This window comes from Podarcis pityusensis (assembly GCF_964106645.2).
Source record: "Podarcis pityusensis genome assembly, chromosome: 7".
NCBI classification, from domain to species: Eukaryota; Metazoa; Chordata; class Lepidosauria; order Squamata; family Lacertidae; genus Podarcis; species Podarcis pityusensis.
The window spans coordinates 46185917-46208682 of NC_138031.1; the positions used below are offsets into that span (position 1 = coordinate 46185917).

The window sequence follows — 22766 nt, forward strand, 5'->3', positions numbered from 1 at the left end:
GGTCCCAGTCCAGATCTCCCCTGCTCACACGCCTACTATTTACATTTTTAAAATTCCCATATTTACTAATTGTGTGTATGGTATGGCATCTCTCACACATATCCCTTTTGATGGTTCTGGCCTAACATGTACAAAGGGGAATGTAACACTCTTTCCCATGAACACTGTGTGAGTTTTTCCTGCATGTCTCTGAAAGGGACATGTGTGCATTTCCTCTGTGCGCATTACAATGGAAGCGCAAGAAACAGACCCATGATTCACTCGTGCTTCCTCTTCCCATTTCCTTAATGTGCAAAGCCACCATTAGCCTTGACTTTCCCTTCCACTTTCTCTTACTTCAGAAGCTCAGTTATAACATATTTTGTTGACATTATGTGTTTGCCAAGTTTGGGCTGTTCAGTGTCCATAGAATTTCATTCAGCGCCCCCCCCCCATTCTTTATGCCTTTTATCTTTGCTCTTATTAATGTGGTTATGCGTTGACAGTGTTTGCTGGAACAAGTACAGGAACGCTGGAACAAGCAACACTTTCCTGTTGTTGCAAAGTGCTTGTTTCGAAATGAGCACAGTTCAGTAGGATATATCATGTTACATATTGGGGGGGTGTATCTGTGTGTAGATATGTATTAAGTATATGTGTGAAGTATGACACAATGCAAGTTATTTGTGCTGATCACTACAGATGAATATATTTAGGTCTTCAGGAGGGAAAGAAAGTGGAGCATCTCCAGAAATCCTTTTTATTGCACATTCATCAGTGGTGACTGATGCCATTTTGACTAGGTAGGGCTGCAATTTTTCACCTTGCAGTTTCCCTCACAATAAGACTCATACAGCAATTGTTTAGGAAAGAGTGCCATTACATAGGTGCAGAGTGCCATTGTCTCCCCATTGAAAAATATAAATTTTCTCCAAGTATGGTTTTCAGACAAGATTGTTGTTGTTGTTGTTGTTGTTGTTGTTGTTGTTGTTATGTGTTGGGGGGTTGGCCTGTATGGTGCCTGAGTCCCTTCTAATCCCTGGAGTCCTGTATCCAACAAGGGTTAAAAACTAATGGAGGATTCCGTTGCTAAATTAGTCAAGCCAACTTCTTGGTAATGGGCCTAAGCATTGTCCATAGTCTGACCAAGGAGGTTGCTCTGACCCAGAGGCCAAATGTGTGGGGCCCCTCCCTCACTTGGTTGGTAGTGAGAAGAACAATACAGTGGTACCTCAGGTTACAGACACTTCAGGTTACAGACTTCGCTAACCCAGAAATAGTACCTCGGGTTAAGAACTTTGCTTCAGGGTGATAACAGGAATTGCGCAGTGGTGGCAGTGGGAGGCACCATTAGGTAAAGTGGTGTCTCAGGTTAAGAACAGTTTCAGGTTAAGAACGGACTTCCAGAACGAATTAAGTTCTTAACCGAAGGTACCACTGTAGCTAGTATGAAAGAGAGCTGGGCTAAAAGCAGGCAGAAACCAAAGAGTGAGAGCCATTCTTCATTTCTGCTTGAATCCAAGACTGTGGCTATGGGAGAAGAAAGACCTCTTGGGGTGTTAATGCTGTGACCCCCTCCATCATAGGCTCAGGTTGTATATATGTTGTTGTAATAATAATTAAATAACAATAATAATAATAATATATGCTGCCCATCTGACTGGGTTTCCCCACCCACTCTGGGCAGCTTCCTACAAATTATAACACCACAGTAAAACATCAAACAAAACTTCCCCATACAGGGCTGCCTTCAGATGTCTTCTAAAAGTCAGATTGTTTTTTATTTCCTTGACATCTGGTGGGAGGGCGTTCCACAGGGTGGGCGCCACTACTGAGAAGGCCCTCTCCCTGGTTCCCTGTAACCTCACTTCTTGCAATGAGAGAACCACCAGAAGGCCCTCAGATCTGGACCTCAGTGTCCAGGCTGAATGATGGGGGCGGAGATGTTCTCCCAGGTAAACAGAGCTGAAGTCATATAGGGCTTTAAAGGTCAACACCAATTATGCTTGGAAACATACCACAGAGAACCACAGTCTCTGCTGTCCCTTGTTCCAGAGATTGGGGTGTCATGCAACATTATTATTAATGACTCACCCTTCACCCCAAGGTCCCAAGACTGACTCAATATCTCTTAGAAAATAAACCATGACACTTGACAAAAATGTGTGAATTCATAAATTGTTTGCAGGAACACATAGTTTATTCAAAAGTTTTTAAATGTGGGGAACAGTTGCTTCTAGTTGCGTGCAGTTTTCCTTCCCCACAAAATCAATTTGACTTTTCAATATCCAAAACTTTTATTTCTCTAAATTAAAAGATAAAATATTCCAACCAATAAATAAAACATCATTTGTGCACATTGTGCACACTGTTCAGGGCGTCATACCCTGCTAGCAAAACCTTGAGCCAGGCCACATCAAAACAAATTTGCAGTGCATAACTCAGTCCTGAATATGTGAAATAATAATATCTTCTGTACAGAGTACATCACACCAATTAGTAATCATAATCAGCATGCTATTTATGAGATCAGGGAAAGTATCTTCCAAGTCTGAAGAAGGATGAGGAGTTAGTCAGTGTGATATCCAGACAGGCTTAGCACTTTTCATTTTCGAAATTCACTGACAAACTCACCAAAAATTTAGTTACAGATGGGTAGCCGTGTTGGTCTGCCATAGTCGAAATAAAAAAAATTCCTTCCTGTAGCACCTTAAAGACCAACTAAGTTAGTTCTTGGTATAAGCTTTCGTGTGCATGCACACTTCTTCAGATACACTGTTTATCTGAAGAAGTGTGCATGCACACGAAAGCTTATACCAAGAACTAACTTAGTTGGTCTTTAAGGTGCTACAGGAAGGAATTTTTTTTATTTCGACCAAAAATTTACTAAGTCATAGTCAGAAACAAATGGATTTAATTGTCCTCTGCCTCACAATGATGATATTATTCTAAAAAACTCTAAGTCAGTACAAACTGTTATCTCCCAAGCAAAACACTCAGACTCATTTAAATGACATAGTCCAACTAAAGGCATGAGCCTTTGTTTTGAAGAGTTTTTGTCTTTGGCAAAGTTCCCAACTTGGCAATTGTCCTGTTTTTAGCCATGTAGGACCATTCTGTCATCCCCCAGCCTTGCCAATTCCTCCCTTCAGTCAAGCCATTTAGAAACAATAGCAGCAAACCTTTCAAAATTCAAAATGTTCTCAACTCAAGCTAGGAGGCGGGGTGGGGCGTGGGCGGGGCGGGTGTGTTCCAACTTTGGAAAGCTAATCAGTCCCTGTATTTACCATACTTATCTACACAATCAGTGTTGTATCGTACCTAACAAGACTCCCAAAGTGACACTGGTGGGTGATTGCAGAGGCCTGGGTCAGACTGGTTCTGCCATGACCAAAAACATAAGATCAGGCCAGTCACCCATCTAGTCTGCCATCCTCTTCACTGTGACCAACCAGATGCCAGCAAGACCTGAGCACATGAGCACTCTCCCCTCCTGTGGTTTCCAGAAACTGGTATTCAGAATCATTGCTAGTAGCTATTGATAATGCATGAATTTGTCTAATCCTCTTTTGAAGCCATCCTGATTGGTGGCCATCACTGCCTCCTGGGGGAGCGGATTCCATAGTTTAACTATGCTCTGTGTTGCCTTTTATATGTCCTGAACACTGCCTTTGCTTAGGATACTTGGCTGTTGAGGAGTACACCTATTAATAATGGAGACAAAGGAACTTAATTAGCGGGCCGTCTGGCTCCCAAACCTGTATGACTGGCCATTTACATAAATTGGGCAGAGTTTCACAGAAATCAAACGTGGAGTCTGCAGGTGTGAGCCTTGGCCCTGGAAAGTAAGGGGCTTTATTTTAGAAGTGACTATTTTGGATGCTGGGAACAAAAAGCAGATGGAGAACTTGTAAGCTTTCTGGAAACTATAGAGATCTGTAATGATTCTGCCTAGAGGTAGTGCACTGCTCTCTCTCTCTCTCTGTCTCTTCTCAAGCAAAGATATGAATGAATAAATTTCCCTAGACATCATATTACTCCAGTGCTTTTTTCCTGGTGGAAAGTGAACTGGAAAGATTTCTTTGAACTGCTTACCCACAAAGAGGGGTCAAAACAAAGGCATAATATTCATTTTACCTGCCCTATTGGCAATCACCTATAAATACTGAGTTAGTATCCAACATGCTAACATAAATTAGACATTTGTATGCACTTTAAACATAAGCTATGCATGCACTCAAATGTGTCAGCCTATGCCTTTGTCGTATTTCAAATGTTACCAAAATTTATGATATTTTGAACTCGTGGAGAAATCCCCTCTGCTTCAAGAATATCTATCCCCAGCTTTGCACTCTGGTGAGTGCATTCTGGTACAGAACTTTGGGAAAATTAATCATTACCGTGTGAATACTCACAGTACACATTAATCAGTAGTGCCTGTAGTTTATATATGTATTGAGTTTCAGTGGCTTGATTTAAACAGATCCTCCGCAACTTAGAACATAAATATATCTGACATGCTGACTCAGGCTATTCCCTTTTCCATGAGCTGGTTTCCTTTCCAAACTCATTTCCTTCGTCTTAGGCCTCTCTGCAAACCTGGGCTGCAGTCCGAAGCACACTTACTAAAAAGTAAGTGCCATCAACTTCTATGGGAGTTGCTTCTGTGTAAACATGCATAGCATTTTGATAGAAGACAGCAACATTGTGAAATAGGTCCACCACCACAGTGCCTAGAATGCAACATTCGGGTGGCGCTGTGGGTTAAACCACAGAGCCTAGGACTTGCTGATCAGAGGGTTGGCAGTTCAAATCCCCGCAACGGGGTGAGCTCCCGTTGCTCGGTCCCTGCTCCTGCCAACCTAGCAGTTCAAAAGCACGTCAAAGTGCAAGTAGATAAATAGGTACCGCTCTGGCGGGAAGGTAAATGGCGTTTACGTGCGCTTCTCTGGTTCGCCAGAAGCAGCTTAGTCATGCTGGCCACATGACTGTACGCCGGCTCCCTCGGCCAATAAAGCGAGATGAGCACCGCAACCCCAAAGTCGGTCATGACTGGACCTAATGGTCAGGGGTCCCTTTACCTTTATGGGCCTATTAGATATTCTCAGTTTAAGTTCCTGAATTGCAAACAAGAGGAATAGTAGACATTGACGAAGCTACTTTATTCGGAGGCAGATCATTGGTCTATCTAGTACAGTGTTATCTACTCCAGGGGTAGACAACATGGTGCCTTTGAGATGCAGTTGGAGAACTCCCATCATCCCTGACATTAGCCATGTTGGCTGGGCTGATAGAAATTGTACATCTGGAGGGCACCAGATGTGGGCCCTGGCTTACTCTGACTGACAGTGGATTTCCCAAAGACTCCTGCTGAAGCCTTTCACATCTCTATTATCTATTTAACTGGAGATGCCACAAACTGAACCTAAGAAAGGAGTGTAGTTCCATGGTGGAGCATCTCCTTTACATGCAAAAGATGCAGGCCCAATCCCTTTCATCTTTAGATAGGGCTAGGAATGTCCCTTGCCTAAAACCCTGGGCAGCCACTGCAAGTCAATGTAGACCATGCAATACTAAGCTAGGTAGATCAATGGTCTGACTCCTAAGTTCCTTAGGCAGCTTCCTAAATTCCTATGACTTTATGTATGCAAAGCCAATGCTCTACCATCGAGCTATGGCTCCTATCTATTTTTTTAAAAGACTCCACTGTACTTGTCCTTAAGAATTTTGCTGAAATTTTGCCTAACGCATGTTATGAGGAATGCTCCTTTGATAAACCAGCATTGTAATCGTTTTCAGGCAGCGATTTCACTAAGCCTGCAGCTTTTAAAGTAAAGTTTCTTGTAGCTGAAAAGAGAAGACAGCCAATTCTGGTGCTACATTTAATAATTCATAAATCAAATGAAGTTCATGAGGGTTCAGAGTTTAAAAGTTTAAAAGTTTTGCTTAAGCTGCCAAAGTTTTTAAACAACAACAGAAAAAAAACACAACCCAACAAAACTTTTCCGTCCTGGAGTGCTACACTCAAATACATGCTGCTCATGTATTCATGTTTATTTACTCAGAAGTTCCATAGACTTACTTACAGGTAAGTGGGGGGGGGGGGATTAGGCTTCCAATACATGTAAAATACCTACCTTTATTTTTATCTTTAAAAAAAATATTCCATGAATGTCCAGGTGACATGATTTCCTTCTGTAAATGGTACCTAAATAAGATCACAGCTAGCATGAAAGATACATCAGTTGCTGCTGGTATGGTTTTCCCTGTGATTACTGAAATTCTGTTTTTAATTGGTCTTAATATTACTGTCCTATTTCTTCTATCCTACTTTATTGCTTTTATGTTTGCTTTTCATATACCACTTAGAGATTTTAAACTATTAAGCCATTTAGAAATCTTTGTAAATAAATAATAAAGTCAATCAATTGTAATAATAATAATTATTTATTTATACGCCACCCATCTGGCTAGGTATGCCACACAGCCTCCAATTGCATATTGTTCATAGTTGCAAGGCGGGGGAGGCTACCCCCTTAAATCAAATAAATAAATAAATAAATAAATATAACTAACTGACTGACCAATTGCATCACAGATAGCTCAGTTCTCTCCCCGCTAACATGAAGCCAGTAAGCTACTGAAATCTCACTTGCAGGAGTATTGTGGAGGCGTGGCTGACATCCATTTCAAGCATGCATAAGTGATTCTGTGAAAAGGCCCTTATAAATCACTGTCATTTAAATTCAGTACAGGAATGTGGAGAATTAGGATTATTTGGAACAAGTGGTTATGCGGGGGGGGGGGGGGGGGGAATACTTCTCCACAATTTGGACCTAGGTGCACAGTCATATTACTTGCCTTAACTTTCTGATTCGCTATGGTGGAGTCCAATGTTTTACAAGTGTTTCCATTGCTTTGCCACTCCAGAGCAGAAGGGAATGAAGAAGAAGTCCTGTTGGACAAAGGGAGTCCATTCCACTCCTACATAGATATCACTGGACACAGCCCCTTGTGTCTGTGAGTCAGATAATCTTCCCTGTTTTGTGGAGTCCCACAAAAAAGATGGGTCTGACTGTACTTTGAAGCTTGTGGGTGGGGTTCGTGCTTTTTCTGACTACCCACAATCAAAATGTTGGCCTTGATGCTTCTTTTGCCTAAGTAATATTTATTTTAACTTCCTATGAAAAACTAGACTTGCACACAGCCATCCATGCATAGATGCATCAGTCTCTCCCTGTCTCTGTCTCTGTCTCTCTCCCCCCCCCCCCAATTTGCAATAGCATGGTAAGCATAAATCTATAAAACTGTTCTTTGGTTTAAAAGGGCTTGGCCCTGCTCTCAGTCCATTCACTGTTGTTAAGCAGTAATTCTGGATAAATTCTATGTCATATCGGTGAGTTTAAGTGCATCTAATTGTATTGTATTGTTTCCGCTAGGTTTGTGGAATTCCAAATTTCAGCCGGCACAGCCAGCAAAGAGATTTCATAGGTCCATCTCTTGAATATATTCAAGATTAAACCACCAACAAGCATGGGAAGTGAGAGCACTTGTTAAGGTTACTTTTAAAAATGGCCCTTCCAATAACTAAAGCAGCGTTATCAGTTCAGGTCAAACAATCACCCCCTTACTTTGAACAAACAGATATGGAACTTTGGCATGTATGTCTCATATATAGGTCCATTTAATGGATCATTTAATAATCAGCAAGAGTTTAGAATCAATAAGTTGGCAAGAAATCAAGGTGTTGCTCAATAATAATTACATGTGATCTAACATCCTGGAGGAGGGAAATTTCTCTAAATGGTGCTCAATATCCCAGTACAAAGAACATTTTTGACTTCACACTTCCATAGGAAAGGCATGATCCAGCAATAATGCTAGGCTTCTGTTTCATATTTGGATATGTGCTGGAAATGTAAAAGGGCTAGGTTAGCCATTTTCATAGGTGGTGGACTTGCTCAATAGCAAATACATTTTTAGATAAGATTAAAGAGGCCACTGAGAGAATAAAGCTGCAACTACTAACTACCATTCAGTTTAGAGTAACTTCTGAGCAAACATGCTTTAAGATTGCAAGGTAATTTGTTAAAGCTTTGCTTGGCAGATCCACTGTTTTACCAGTTAATTGTACACATGATATTCTAACTTGTCATTGTGAACTAATCTCTTTCATGACATTAACTCCCAGCATAAGTATGCAAAACATTGTAGAGTCATGTCCATTCCACTAGCGGTAGAACAAGAACTGCTATAAACTATATTAAGGTGAAAGTAGTTAGAAACTCACACCTCCTATTTACTCCTGGCAAAATAAGACACGTGTTGACAAGCCTGATTTAATTTACTGCAGTGCTGCTCATTTATATGCACACTATAAATTATTCAAGATCTGTATGTTTTATATAAAAAATAATAACAATAAAAGGAGAAATAAGTTTAAATGAAAAATCATTCTGAATTTGGGTACTAGAACTAGTGCCTGAAATTATTTTCTCCTCCTCCCTCCCAAGCCCTTTTCTTTTGTGCCACGCCTTTTGGAGATTGTAAGGGCAGGTGTGAAGTGAAGTGAAAGCTGAACCATAAAGAAGGTAGATCGCCGAAGAATTGATGCTTTTGAATTATGGTGCTGGAGGAGACTCTTGAGAGTCCCATGGACTGCAAGAAGAACAAACCTATCCATTCTGAAGGAAATCAGCCCTGAGTGCTCACTGGAAGGACAGATCCTGAAGCTGAGACTCCAATACTTTGGCTACCTCATGAGAAGAGAAGACTCCCTGGAAAAGACCCTGATGTTGGGAAAGATGGAGGGCACAAGGAGAAGGGGATGACAGAGGACGAGATGGTTGGACAGTGTTCTCGAAGCTACCAGCATGAGTTTGATCAAACTGCAGGAGGCAGTGGAAGACAGGAGTGCCTGGCGTGCTCTGGTCCATGGGGTCACGAAGAGTCGTACACGACTAAATGACTAAACGACAACAACAACAAACGGCAGGTGTGAGGAATGTTTGGCTCAAATGTTGCTGAACTACAACTCCCAACAGCTCCAGCAAGGATGTCCATTGCTAGAGACCCAAGTTTGATCTTATCACTGGCATTTGGAAGCCAAAGCATTTTTTAAAAAAATTTATTTAATCATTTTTTCAATACAAACAACAACCACAAAAAACACATACAACAAAAACCACAATAACACTAATAACACAATTTAACATGACAGATTTGAGTACTGATATACCTATGACTACACCTTTTTAACAATATTTCCCCACCTCTCATCCCCCTACTTCCCACCACCGTCCGCCTTATCGCTTAAATATTCCTTCCAGATTTCTTCATATTTATCCATTCCTAAATTGCGTCGACATGCAATTCGTTCGTATGTGGCTAGTCTGTCCATATTGTCAATCCATGTGCTCAATGGAATCTTTTTGCAGCTCTTCCAGTTCATCAGAACAAGTTTTTTTGCTTCTAATATGGCACGCATGTTTACACTGGCGGAGGAAGGGGGTGCGGGGGTGTGGTCCACCCAGGGTGTCATCCCTGGGGTGTGTGTGACATTGCTGCCCCACCCCCCTGGGACACTTGCTGCAGGCACCGCCCCTGTGGGAAGCTCGCCGTGGCTGGCGCTGCCCCCGTGCTCACTGCGCTGCCCCCGTGGGACGCTTGCCCCCCCCCCGGGTGCACAGCCTGGGTGCCAGAGCAGTTAGCTCCGCCTCTGCGTGTTTACCCAGAAGTTACTATAAATTCAAGAAAAGATTAGTGACTCTATAAAGCAAAGGTTTGTACATTTTTGTTTTGCTTTTTTCCCCCTGAAGAGCAGGATAAAAGGTTAAATAAGTAAAAGAAGAAGAAGCTAAAGTTCCATGGGGTCAAGAGCAGTAATCCATTTAATAAATGACTTTTTAAAAAGGCCCTTGTGACGAATGGGGAGCTGAGGTGGCGAGGAAGATTGCTCAAGGAGTTTGAATAAATGTTCTTTTAGTTGTACTAGTAGCATTTGGCCTAACTATTATTATAATAATGATAATGATAATACTAATAATAGTAGTAGTAGTAATAATAATAATAATAATAATAATAATAATTTATTTATACCCTGCCCATCTGGCTGGGTTTCCCCAGCCACTCTGGGCGGCTTCCAACAGAACACTAAAATACAATAACCTATTAAACATTAAAAGCTTCCCTAAACAGGGCTGCCTTCAGATGTCCTCTAAAAGTCTGGTAGTTGTTTTTCTCTTTGACATCTGGTGGGAGGGCGTTTCACAGGGCGGGTGCCACTACTGAGAAGGCCCTCTAACTGGTTCCCTGTAACTTTGCTTCTCGCAGTGAGGGAACCGCCAGAAGGCCCTTGGTGCTGTCCGGGCAGAACGACGGAGGTGGAGACGCTCCTTCAGGTATACTGGACCGAGGCTGTTTAACTAGATCCTGGATCTAGTTCCTCTTTGCTGATTTGAAATGAGAGTTCTAGCAACCTTGTACCACTTCTTATTTATTTCTATAGGGTTCATTCATCATCAATAGTTATAGAATTCCTTAGTGACAGTGTCCTTTTAGAAATCCTTTTGCCTATCAGCCTAATTTTCATCCTGAGCGCCACACACTAGTGGCTGAGCATTGTTCCATCAAGCATTTCTGATGTGATTGTGAGCCTTCTGCACTGAAAAGTTGTTTGAGTTGTGGTACATGCCCACAGCTTCACAAACCTTGAAGATGTGTGGCTGTAAAACTAGTGTCCAGGACAGCTGTGTTAGTGCCAAATCAGTAAGCGGTTAGCCACCAGGTGGAGCTCTAGTTAGCTAATACAGTATGCGCACACTCCAGCTGAAGTTGGTCACAGCCCATTGATATTTATAGCAGATTTAAGCAAGCACTTTACTTTGTCCCGTTCAAATCGCCAAGGCCTAAAAGTGGTTAACTCAGCTGGGTCACACCCAGTATGTTTTACCACAGACTTGGCTGCTCTCAATTAATTGAAATAGTTCCTGATAGAGGCAATAAGCAACTGTGGGTTTGGGAGGGATTTATTTGTGGGGGGTTTCTGCAGATCTCTGGAACTTAGGAAGCTGCTAAATCAGACCATTGGTCCATCTATCTGAATAATGTCAAGACTGAGTGGCAGCTGCTCTCCAGGATTTCACACAGGGGACATTTCCAGCTCTGCTTGGACATGCCAGGGACCAAATATGGGACCTTCTGCCTGCAAAACAGGTATGATGTCCCTTCATGATGTCCCTAGCTGCTTTCTGTGCAGGTCATTCTGTAGCTGCCACCATGCCCATTTGCTCTAGAAAGTCTCCTTCCAACCCACTGTAGCACCCATGGACATTCAATCAGCTGTGCCAAATATTCAACCCATCCTCCAGGTGCTTAACTGTCAAGGAACTTTCAGTACTGAATTCAGCACAATTTAATTTTATTCCATTTTCAAACAGAAACAACAAAGATTAAGAGAGATATTGTAACATGCAAAAGAATTAGGGGTGGCTGGCTGGGGAGAGAAGATATGGAGGGGGGAAAGGAGGGGCATAGCAAGTCCCCAGTACAATATTCACTTGTTTTTCAACTTCAGCACAATTTTTGACCTGGTTGTGGAACCAGGTAGAGCAAGAGTCATACGTCTGATCTATGTTGCTCTAGTTTATATCACTACACAGCATGCAAAAAAGTCTGAAATCAGGATCACAGTCATTTGTTACTAGAAATAAATGCCAGGCTAGTATTGAAAAAACATGCCATGGACTATATTAGACAATGCTGTACTGCTTTTCCCCCCAGAGCACTATAGTAACCTAGCCGTCTGTAGCCACAAGTGCCTTTAAGATGAATCATGCATGAAAGCATCACACGGTTTGCTCTGAAACTGCCTGTAAAATGCTGTGAATCAGGGAAGGAATTGTCTCCTTTCATTCAAATCCAGTGCATTTCATTATATCATAGAGTTGGAAAGGGCCCCCAGGATCATCTAGTCCAACCCACTACAAAGCAGGAATCTAAATTAAAGCATCCATGACAGATGGCCGTCCAACCTCTCCTTTAAAATATCCAAGGAAGGAGAGTCTGCAGCCTCCCAAGGAAGACTGCTCCACTGTTAAACAGCTCACTGTCAGATGTTTCGTCTGAATCTCCTTCCTTGTAACTTGAAGCCATTGGTATTAGTCCTACCCTCCAGAGCAGGAGAAAACAAGCTTGCTCCCTCTTTCATGTGACAGACCACATTTGAAGATGGCTATCATAGCTCAGTGTGTGGCCACTGTCACATGCTGACAACTTCTAGGAGACACAGGTGAGAGCTGAGTGCAGGGTGGGAACCAAAGGTGAAGAAGAGGAGCTTGTATTTGATATCCCGCTTTATCACTACTCGAAGGAGTCTCAAAGTGGCTAACATTCTCCTTTCACTTCCCCTACATGAAACACTGTGAGGTGAGTGAGGCTGAGAGACTTCAAAGAAGTGTGACTAGCCAAGGTCACCCAGCAGCTGCATGTGGAGGAGCGGGGACGCGAACCCAGTGCACCAGATTACGAGTCCACTGCTCTTAACCACTACACCACACTGGCTGGACAAACTACCCCCATAAGGAGCACAAGGTGTCTCCCACCAGAGCTACTACCCCTCCAGGGGACACGAATGGCGCTGTGGTCTAAACCACTGCGCCTGTTGGGCTTGTTGATTGTAAGGTCAGCAGTTCGAATTCGTGCAACAGAATGAGCTCCTGTTGCTTTGTCCCAGCTCCTGCCAACTGAGCAGTTCAAAAGAATACCAACACAAGTAAATAGGTAGCACTGTGGTAGGAAGGTAAATGGCATCTTTGTGTGCTCTTGCATTCATCACAGTGTTCCATGCACCAGAAGCGGTATAGTTATGCTAGCCGCATGACCTGGAAAAGCTGTCTGTGGACAGGTTGTCTCTCTCGGCCTGAAAGCGGAGATGTGAGCCACACCCCATAGTTGAATTTGACTGGACTTAACTGTCCAGGGGTCCTTTACCATCACCTTTTTTTTAGCTTACTACTCCTCCCCTAACACCCCATGTTTTGCGTGTATGTTGAATATATAAGGTAGCAATAGACAATGCAAGAAGATAGTGTTAGCATGTCACTTCAGTAATATTCCAAAGGTGTCATAAGAAGACACACTGACCCACATTGTGAACACACGGACATTGTGACTGAGTGCAAATATTGCAACAGACATTGCATTTTCACAGTCTCTCCTTTGTTTGTTTGTTTGCTTGTTTTTGTTGTTGTTGTCATCACACTTAACAAGCAGACACAAGGAAGGAAATGTTTAGGATCAGGGTACCAGTCAAACTGAGGACCTTTGGAACTCATTTGGAAAACTAATGGCAGATATGTAACTTTAAAATATGGCTTAAACAACACTTTCAGTGTTGCAATAACATGATTCAAGGAATAAATGGGAGTGTTAAGCAGGAGGTGGAACGATGTGCACACCAGAAAATGAGAACACCGTAATAAATTAAGGGATTTTAATCTCCTAATAAATATTTTATCTTTGTTTCCTTTCAGTATGACAGCTATATTAAAGAACCTCACCCTTTAAAGGACCAACGTAGTTTTTTAAAAGACACAATTTATTTATAGTTTGTTGCTTCTGATACTGTATTCAGTGGTGAAAACACTGGATCCTTACTTTCACTTGGAGCATTAGATGCCACTGTGATTCCATTGAACAATGCATGCCAAATCAGTCCAACAATATTGGACTAATAAGAAGGAAATGAAGAGTCTTGGAATGTTGATCATTCACAACCCAGGATAAATATGGTGCCTGGCAACTAAACAAGGTGATAGTAGAAACGTGGAATTTTTCCAAAACTGTATGTTTACAACAGTGACTACTTAGCAATATTCATTAACTTTGAAAAAACTCTGCACACAGAACTGGGTATGTTTCCACAAGTGAAGCTAAGAATGCCTTCAAGGACTTATCCACATTAGCTTGGAAAATTGCTACCAAAATTCAATCATTTCTGGTTGCTGAGGGCAGGAGCTCAGCACAGTGCATTTATACTATTTAGTTGCTACACCAGTCTAGATAAGGCTGTATTCTTGTTCTGAATTTCTCCCACATTGCCACTGCAAGATGTTTTAGCTAGGAAAACAAAATTTAACCTCTCATCCCTTTGCTGTTGCCATGCTTTCGTCGTGATCCTTGTGGTTGCATGATTGTCACTAGCATTTATTGGACAGCACTGTAACATCACTAGGAACAAATGGCATAATTCCTTCCATTAGACATCCCTGCTTTTCTGTACTTCGTTCATTATTGTTATGTATTTACTTTTAATTAGAGACTGCCATGGTTGGCCTCAACCCTGACCATCATACGTTGATTGTTTCTTTGTGTGCAGAGCCTACATGTAAACTAAGTTGTACATGCACAAACTTTATGCACAAAGGAACCATCAGTGTGTGAAAGGCAGGGCCTGCCCCAGCAACCCTGATCCTATCAGACTGGGGTGGTCAACTACAAGAACATTAGCACAGCTCTGCTGGATCAGGCCAAAGGTCCATCACTGTCCAGCATCAAGTTCTTTTCATGATGTCGATGACAATCTGCAAGAAGGAACTGGGTGCAATAGTGGTCCCCCTCCAGTTGTGATCCCCAGCTGCTGGAATTCAGAGGGATGCAGCCATTTTTTCATTAGACTGAAGCAAGCGGGAAGTTGTAGAAAAAAGTTGTGCTTTATGCTCAGACATATGGTCTTGTATATGCTTCCAAATATTTTGCTAGAATGGGATCGTTTACTCATCACTGAGGAAACATGCTCCAACTAGTTCATAATGTTGCCACTTGTCTCCTGATGGATATCAGGAGACAGGGAGACATTCAGTCAATTCTGTGATGGCTTTGTTGGCTGTCAGTCAGTTTCAAGGCCCAACCTGAGGTGCTGATGCTTACCTTTCAAGCTCTCCTGGGAACCACATGCCTCAGAACCTGCCTGTCCCTCTATCAACCCCACCTCTTTACATTCTCCAGGTTGGGTCCTGTTCTGCGTACCTGCATAGCTGCGGGCCTTTCATTTCCCCTGAGAGCCTATCCCTGAGGCGGAGGGATGGCCCCTCTGATGCGGCTTGGAGACACCCTTCCCATTTGACCTCTCAAAATGGTCTGAACCTCAAGTAGCAAAAGGGATCCAACAGTTATGAAAAAACATAACGAAAAATATAGTACACTCTGAGATAGATGTTAAGATTATCTTTAAATGCCCTACAGTGTTCAAGCATTCATCTTTCTCTGTTTGAGTCAGTGACTAGTTCTGTTATTTGCTTGAGCAGCTGAACTGCTTCAATCTGATAAGAATTTGAATATATATATATGGGGTTTGCCGAAAATCGCTCACCCACCTGACCTATGATGCCACTCACATGTCTCGCAACATCAAGCTATCATCTGTCCCCTCACCCAAAACACATGCCCAATTCCCGCAGCAACAGCCAATCAACGACTGCCTTTGCCGCAGCCATCAAAAGCACGTCCAATAGCCACTGACAATCTCTGGCTCGGGGCAGCAACCAATCCCATGTCCCCCCAATGCACTATCCGTGTATAAGACGAGCCCACATTTTTAAACATAATTTTATAATAAAAAACCTCGTCTTATACACCGAAAAGTACGGTATATATCCAGAACATTTTAATCTTGCTCTTCAGCAGAAAAAGGCTGCCAGAGCATCTTGTACTAATCAGCGATAAACCCCTATCTTAAAATCTAAAAGATATAGCACAAAAGGAAAACTGACTGGGTGGGAGGAAGGGAAGAAAAGCACACTTGGGCACTAGTTCTTAGAGTTCTTATAATGACCAGTTTGAATGGAAAGATTTCTAGGAGAAGAGTGAAATTTTTCTGGCAATGGAAAAGCTTTCCAGTACCGTCTCTCCTTCAGCAGCCTGATGGAATGGCTGCTGTTAGTTGAGTCGAAGAAGGTTGAGGGAAGAGCCTGATGGAGCATGTCACCCTATCCTGCAGGCATATGGAATAGATAGGACTGGTATAACAAGAATTGCAGTGGCAGAAATTGTAACATGTGTTACCACACCTATCATGGCAGGATGGAAAGACCAGGTTGGGGGGGAAATAAAAAATAAGATGATGGGAGAAGTAATTAATCATAAATAGATGTTTTTTTTAAATAATGCTTCTGACAAGTAATTTATGTCTCGAGACAGAAAAGTGAAGGGGCATAATTGCAATTCCCTATCCCCATCACGAATAGGGTTCAACTGGTTACCTGCACAGGGAATAATACAAGTGAAAGGAGATGCATGTTTTTTGAATTGAGTAAGGCTAAAGAAAGGTTTGGGGACAAACTCTGCATTAGTAACTTCCTTCCTCTTATGGATGGAACCCAGTACTGTATATGGAGGTTTGTTGAAAGAATATATTGGTGATCTCACGGTGGTGAAGGACAAAGGAAGGAAAGGACAGCAAAGAGTTATTTTGTACACAACCGGGGGGGGGGGGAGAGAACGGCCCTGTATGCATGGGAACACTAAAGACTGAAAACTCCGTTTCTGCATGAGTTCCTTGAGGCTAGGTTCTCACAGCTCAGTTAATTTGCATAACTGCAAAATTCTTTTGGAGCCTCTGTGGCCTAGAGAATGCTCAGAGGGTTGCCAGATTGCAGCCTGGACATTGACTTGATACCTTGAAAGTCCCCACTAAAGGGGTGTGTGTGTGACAAAGCAGGTGTGGTTTGTTCTGTCATTTCCCCATCCATTGTATAATCCACCTGAACCTGCCCTGCTGTTATTGCAATGAGCAAGTCTCCAGGTGTGTTGCGCAGCAGGTGAGAGAGCATGCAAAGGGTCTAGGGGAATGGCTTGGAGAAATTGTTTCTGTTTGAGCTCCTGCTAGATCAATAAACCTTAGTGCAAGTCTCTGGATGCCATGTGGCAACTCCAAGTTGCCTTCTTTGTAGAGATGCTTCCTACTGGCTTCACTAAGGCGCTGCCTCAGTTAAACCTGAGCTGCTCCCTATTTGCTGTTCTTAGGGAATTAGGGGAATGGCCGCAGGGAAGGGGATGTGGTGGTGGCTGCATGGCTGCTCAACTCTTGGAGAGGTTTGGGAAAGCAGGAAAGCTGAATGGTTTTGTAATTATAGCTACTTCCCTCACAGGGCTGTGAGGATAAAATGGGATGGGGAGAAGGGTATGCGTTGCCCTGAGCCCCTTGGAGGGAATAGTGGGATATAAATGTAACAACTGAAAAAATGAATCCCTGCCACACTCCACATCTTGTAACTCCCAAAGTCACCAGACTGCTGGGTCCAAGATCAGCATGTGGGTCTAGCAGGTTAGCTTGAAGCTGGATTCTGTTTGCACATCATCCTGGTAAAATATTCTGAGAACAACTGGGTTAAACTACAGGTCAGAAGATTTCATCGCAGGTATTTAACGTTAATGTTATGTTGTTTGCAAAAAAAAGGAAGAGAGCTGTGACACACTGACCAATTCTCTTGTAACTCTTTTATGCTCATGGAACATAAAGGGTAAAGGGACCCCTGACCATTAGGTGCAGTTGTGGCTGACTCTGGGGATGTGGCGCTCATCTCGCTTTATTGGCCAAGGGAGCCGGCGTACAGCTTCCGGGTCATGTGGCCAGCATGACTAAGCCACTTCTGGCGAACCAGAGCAGCGCACGGAAACGCTGTTTACCTTCCCGCCGGAGTGGTATCTATTTATCTACTTGCACTTTGACGTGCTTTCAAACTGCTAGGTTGGCAGGAGCAGGGACCGAACAATGGGAGCTCACCCCGTCGCGGGGATTCGAACCGCCGACCTTCTAATCTGCAAGTCCTAGGCTCAGTGGTTTAACCCACAGCGCCACCCACATCCCTACATGGAACATAAATGTGGGGAAACCTGTGACCCTCCAGATGTTCTTAGACCCCAGGTTGCCACAACTCACAAGCCAGCATGTCAAATAGTCATGGGTTTAGGGAATTGTCATCCCTCAACGCTATCTGGAGGGTCATAGGTTGCTCATCCCTGCTTTTGATCCATTTATATTCCATTCTGATATAACTGTTCTTATATGCATGTATCCAAGGAGCAACTTTTAAAAGCCAGTCCATCACCACAAACAAATCAAAATGGATCCTGGACAGCTGGTGGTTTCAGAGTACTTCCATATGTTACTCCCAGCAGCAGAAGTTATGCCAAACCAGACATGAGGTGGGGTTGGAAGAGGTGTGAGTTGCGTCTTACAGTATCTCCAGGGAAGACCTATTAACTAGGGTAGGAAAGAGGTGTTAACTACCATCCCTGTTTTGAAGCGGCTGTTGCTGTGCCATCCACACTGGTGTGCCAGTCGTAGGCACTGAGCATGGAGATTGGCACAGTCCCATGTGGAATGCAAATGTTCAACAAATCAGCATACTGATCTTTTGGGAAATCCCTTCAGGGCCTAAGCATACTTCACAGTGGATGGATGTTTCCATGGGTGAAGCTCCCTTACCTTTATCTTCTCATCCCCAGATTATCGAGATATGGATCTATGAGAAGAGACGTAACAGGAATACTGAAGACTGCAAGAGTCTGGCAATGTGAGACTTTATGTCTGGCACGGCTTGAGAAGAAGGAAGTCTGGCTTCCTTTCTTAATTACGAGAAAGCGTACATGTACAACCAAAGAAAGCATTTGTCAGTTATAAGCACCTACTGCCTTTCTTTTAAGCCTACAAGCAGTAAATAGTTTCAAAACACGAAGAACGGAATTGTAATTTGACAAAAGGAAGGAAAAACAAAAGGAAGAGAAAACATTTTTTTAAAAAACACCGGTTTTGTTAAATTTAACTCCAAAAACATATTTCAAACTCTTCTGAAAATACAGAATAATACAACAGTTTTAATCCTCATTTGTGGGATAAACCAAGGACATGTTCACATCATTCCACCACTCGCTTCCTAGAATATATCCCATAAACATCTGGCCCATTTGGTGCCACATCTGGAACTGAAGTCACTGATTCAATCCCCCACTTCTAGACTAGGTTGTGGGAAAGTGTGTTTCTGATTGGAAAGAAACTCATTTCCTTGAAGTGAATTCCTGAACAGGCATTATGCTAAGCATTGCTTGCTTCCTTAGTTGTAGACATAATTAAGAGCTGCTCTTGCTGTGTATCCCCTACTGGCATGGAAAGGCTCTGAGCAACTATTTAAGTGGCAGAGTCCAGCCTTCTGCTCCACCCACCCCACCCTCTCCAGCAGATCCATTCCAGGGACTGGGAGAACCTGCCATTTCCACTCCCATAATTAATTATGTTTCCAGATTAACGGATATTTCTTGCTGTGCAGCCTAGCAAGCTTGCCTGAACGTTGAACAATCACAAAAAGTAAACACAAAATGTAAACCGGGGCCCTAAAAGTTACCTTAAGCAATTGCAACTGGAAATTAGAAAAATCAAGACCAATATGGTTTACAGGTTTAATTACAATGAACTATAACAAGTTACCAAGTTATAAAATTATGTGTGGCATGGAGAAAGGGGATAGAGAAAAGATTTTACGACACTAGAACTTGCAGGCATCCAATGACGCTGAAGGTTGGAAAATTAAGGACAGATAAAAGACAGGACAGCACCTAGTTAAACTATGGAACTCGTTCCCTCAGGACACAGTTACAGCCACCAACTCTGATGGTTTTAAAATAGGATTAGACGAATTCATGGATGTGTGGGCCTATCAATGGCTACTAGGCATGATAGGTATGTTCTACCTCCACAGTTGGGGGCAGCAATGTTTCTGAATATCAGTTGCTGGGAACCACAGGAGGGGAGAGGGCTCTTCTCCTCATGTTGTGCTCCCTGGTTTCCCATGGGCATTTGGTTGGCCACTGTGAGAACAGGATACTGGACTAGATAGGCCATTGGTTTGATCCAGTCTCTTTGTATGTTCTCCTCAAAGGCACTATGAAACAAACTGACAAATATGGTCAAAGGCTGCAAAAGTCACAACAATATTTGACAGTGGGAAGGATCTTACAGAGCAGTCTATACTGAGCTTAAGGTAGGGGGACACGATTCTCCCCCCCCCCCCCCGATTTAAACCCCACAATAACTCTGTGAGGTAGATTAGGCTAAGAGGCAGTGACTGGCCAAATATCACCCAGTGAGAATTTGAACCCAAGTCCTAGTCCACTACACCACACTGGCTCTAGAGACAGCTTTGCTTATATAAGTACCATCTGCTTCAGAATTTTAACATGGTATATAAGTAAATCCATCTTTTGTCTGATAATTTGGGTACAGCGATGGGAGAATTGTTTCACTTTTATGAGAAACAAATTTTGCATGGTTTCAGCTGAAAGCACAACATTCTTTAACTATAAAGCTCATCCTGTCATTCTGTAATTATAGCTTCATGCTCTCCCACCACTCCCTGCTAGCCCCCTTAGTTTCTGCGTTGTAGTACAGTGTCCCACCATAAAGCCCAAACTCCATACCAAATCAGGCCAATAAATCAGAAATCCTAATAAAAGGGAGGAGGACTTTAAATGTAGCGCGTGGGTCTGACTTGCGCTTTGGTCAATCCTGGGCAAAGTACACTTTTATTGGGCCAACATTGTGCAATAAACACGGCTCCAGAGACCTTTGCCCTGCTGCTTCCCAACAGAATTTATGTTTTGTTTGCATTTGGGGGTGGAGGGCAAGTGGAAAAGGTAAGGATTGTTGTTTTAAAGTCCTTATATCACACCACTTATGCTATCTCAGAGCAACGCTAAGAAAGACTGCTTTGCATTATTTTCAGAAGGACTGGTAAGAGAAAAATCAGCTGAAAATGTTGAGAATATTATTGACTTGAATTGTATCGTGTTGGCTGCAACCTAATGAGCGAGTGGAATTGCTGAGGGTTTTGTTGCTCTTTTAGGGTACAATTTTCCAGTTTCTGAGCCTACGGCCTTCTTCACACATTAGGTTACTTCAGATTTGAGTTTGCTTTCTTGAAACCTAGCAATAAGCCCATGATAGGACTCACCAGCATATCTTATCCATATCTCATCCGTTTCACCATTTTCTCAAAAAAAGCTTGATAAGAACTAGCCACATCTCATCTCCCCCTAGCTAACTGTGATGAAAGAGATTCCAGTGACAAACTTTGTGTGTTCACCAGCCTAGAATTCCATAGGTCAGGCATGGCCAAACTTGGCCCTCCAGCTGTTTTGGGACTACAATTCCCATCATCCCTGACCACTGGTCCTGTTAGCTAGGGATGACGGGAGTTGTAGTCCCAAAACAGCTGGAAGGCCAAGTTTGGTCATGCCTGCTCGGATAAAGGACAGCCTAGAAATGTCAATAGTAAAAACTGCATCCAGGTTTCTTCACAAATGTAGATAACTTTGCCCTTATTTCATTTCCACTTTCTGAGATAATTAATTCATTAGGTTGAATCCCAGCAATCATTGCATGGAAAAAATGCCTTCTGTTCATGCAACAAAACCTCTCCTCCCCATGTGCCCCCTCCACCCCAAATCTGCTCCCGAGGATTGGGGGAACCTGTAGAGCAAGTAGATGGGAGGAGGGTGTCCAGGGGGCAAGCAGGAGAAGACAGAGAGGAACCTCCTCTGCAAAGTCACTCATGCAATGACATAACTTTTTATTATTATTCTTTACATTCCTGATACCTCTTCATTTGGTTGACCATCTACAGTTTTGATCAACGCACTCCTAGTTGCCTTTCCCAACTCACTAAAAATAAATTTTACTTTTAGCAAACTTTTTTGACCCAATTCGTACATACATCAATGACACCACCAAATTCTTTCTCATTCTTACAGTTCACTGTTGTGACCCAACATGTTCATATCTGTTCAGGATTCCAGTAATCCCTGTGAGATTCCTGGCAAGTTTCTTTTGAGCTATTGAGCTGGGGTGACATTCAGGTGGTTACTCTGAATTCAACTGGAAGCTGTTGTATGTCATCAATTAAAGAAAAGAAACTAGATCTGAAATAGTATTCCGCTTGACTCATTTGGAAGAAAATAAATTTGACCAAACTGTTAAAAACAAACCTGCTTATTTCACTGATCTTCTGAATTTCACTGATCTTCTGTCACATATCTAATAGTTAAAGGTAAAGGACCTATGGGTGGTTAAGTCCAGTCAAAGGTGACTGTGGGGTACAGCACCCATCTCGCTTCAGGCCAAGGGAGCCGGCGTTTGTCCACAGACAACTTTCTGGGTCATGTGGCCAGCATAACTAAACCGCTTCGGGTGCAATGGAACACAGTGACAGAAGCCAGAGCTCACAGAAACGCCATTTACCTTCCCGTTGCAGCGGTACCTATTTATCCACTTGCAGTAGTGTGCTTTCGAACTGCTAGGTTAGCATAAGCTGGGGCAGAGCAATGGGAGTGGGCGTAGGGCCCCCCCCAGTTCGTTATCTTTGTCCTGAATGGTACCATAGCCTAGAATCTAAGAGAGAATGCAATTTTCCTTGTACTGATACAGTGACAGACTGAAGAAAGGTGGCATGTCCAGAAATTAATGTTCATGCTGTTTTTGTAGGGCTGTTAAGACAACACTGTCCAGAAGGAAAGTACCGCATGCATGTGGATGAAAAATGTAAAACAAACAAATAAACCCAGCTTCTACAAGTTGAAAAAGAGGAAAGAGAATCATGACAGATGTCCACCCCCGACCCCCGTTTCAGCCAAAGCACTTTGAAGGCTTATCGCTTTTGCTTTTTGCCTCTGTAATACTTCTGAAATGTATAACTATACAAGTTTTTTGCAAATACACCATCAATCTTCGAAAGAAA

At 42.7% G+C, this 22766-nt stretch overlaps 1 long non-coding RNA gene across 2 annotated transcripts in view; it reads left to right on the forward strand.

The window, feature by feature from the left end:
• Positions 1 to 22766, forward strand: part of LOC308481110 — a 30259-nt gene extending 7493 nt beyond the window's left edge. The window contains exons 2-4 of one of the 2 annotated variants that reach the window (XR_013988455.1): positions 10312 to 10379; positions 18487 to 18554; positions 22514 to 22766. This is a non-coding gene — a long non-coding RNA (uncharacterized lncRNA). The remainder of the gene's footprint in view (positions 1 to 10311; positions 10380 to 18486; positions 18555 to 22513) is intronic. The other variant, XR_013988454.1, reaches the window with a different exon arrangement.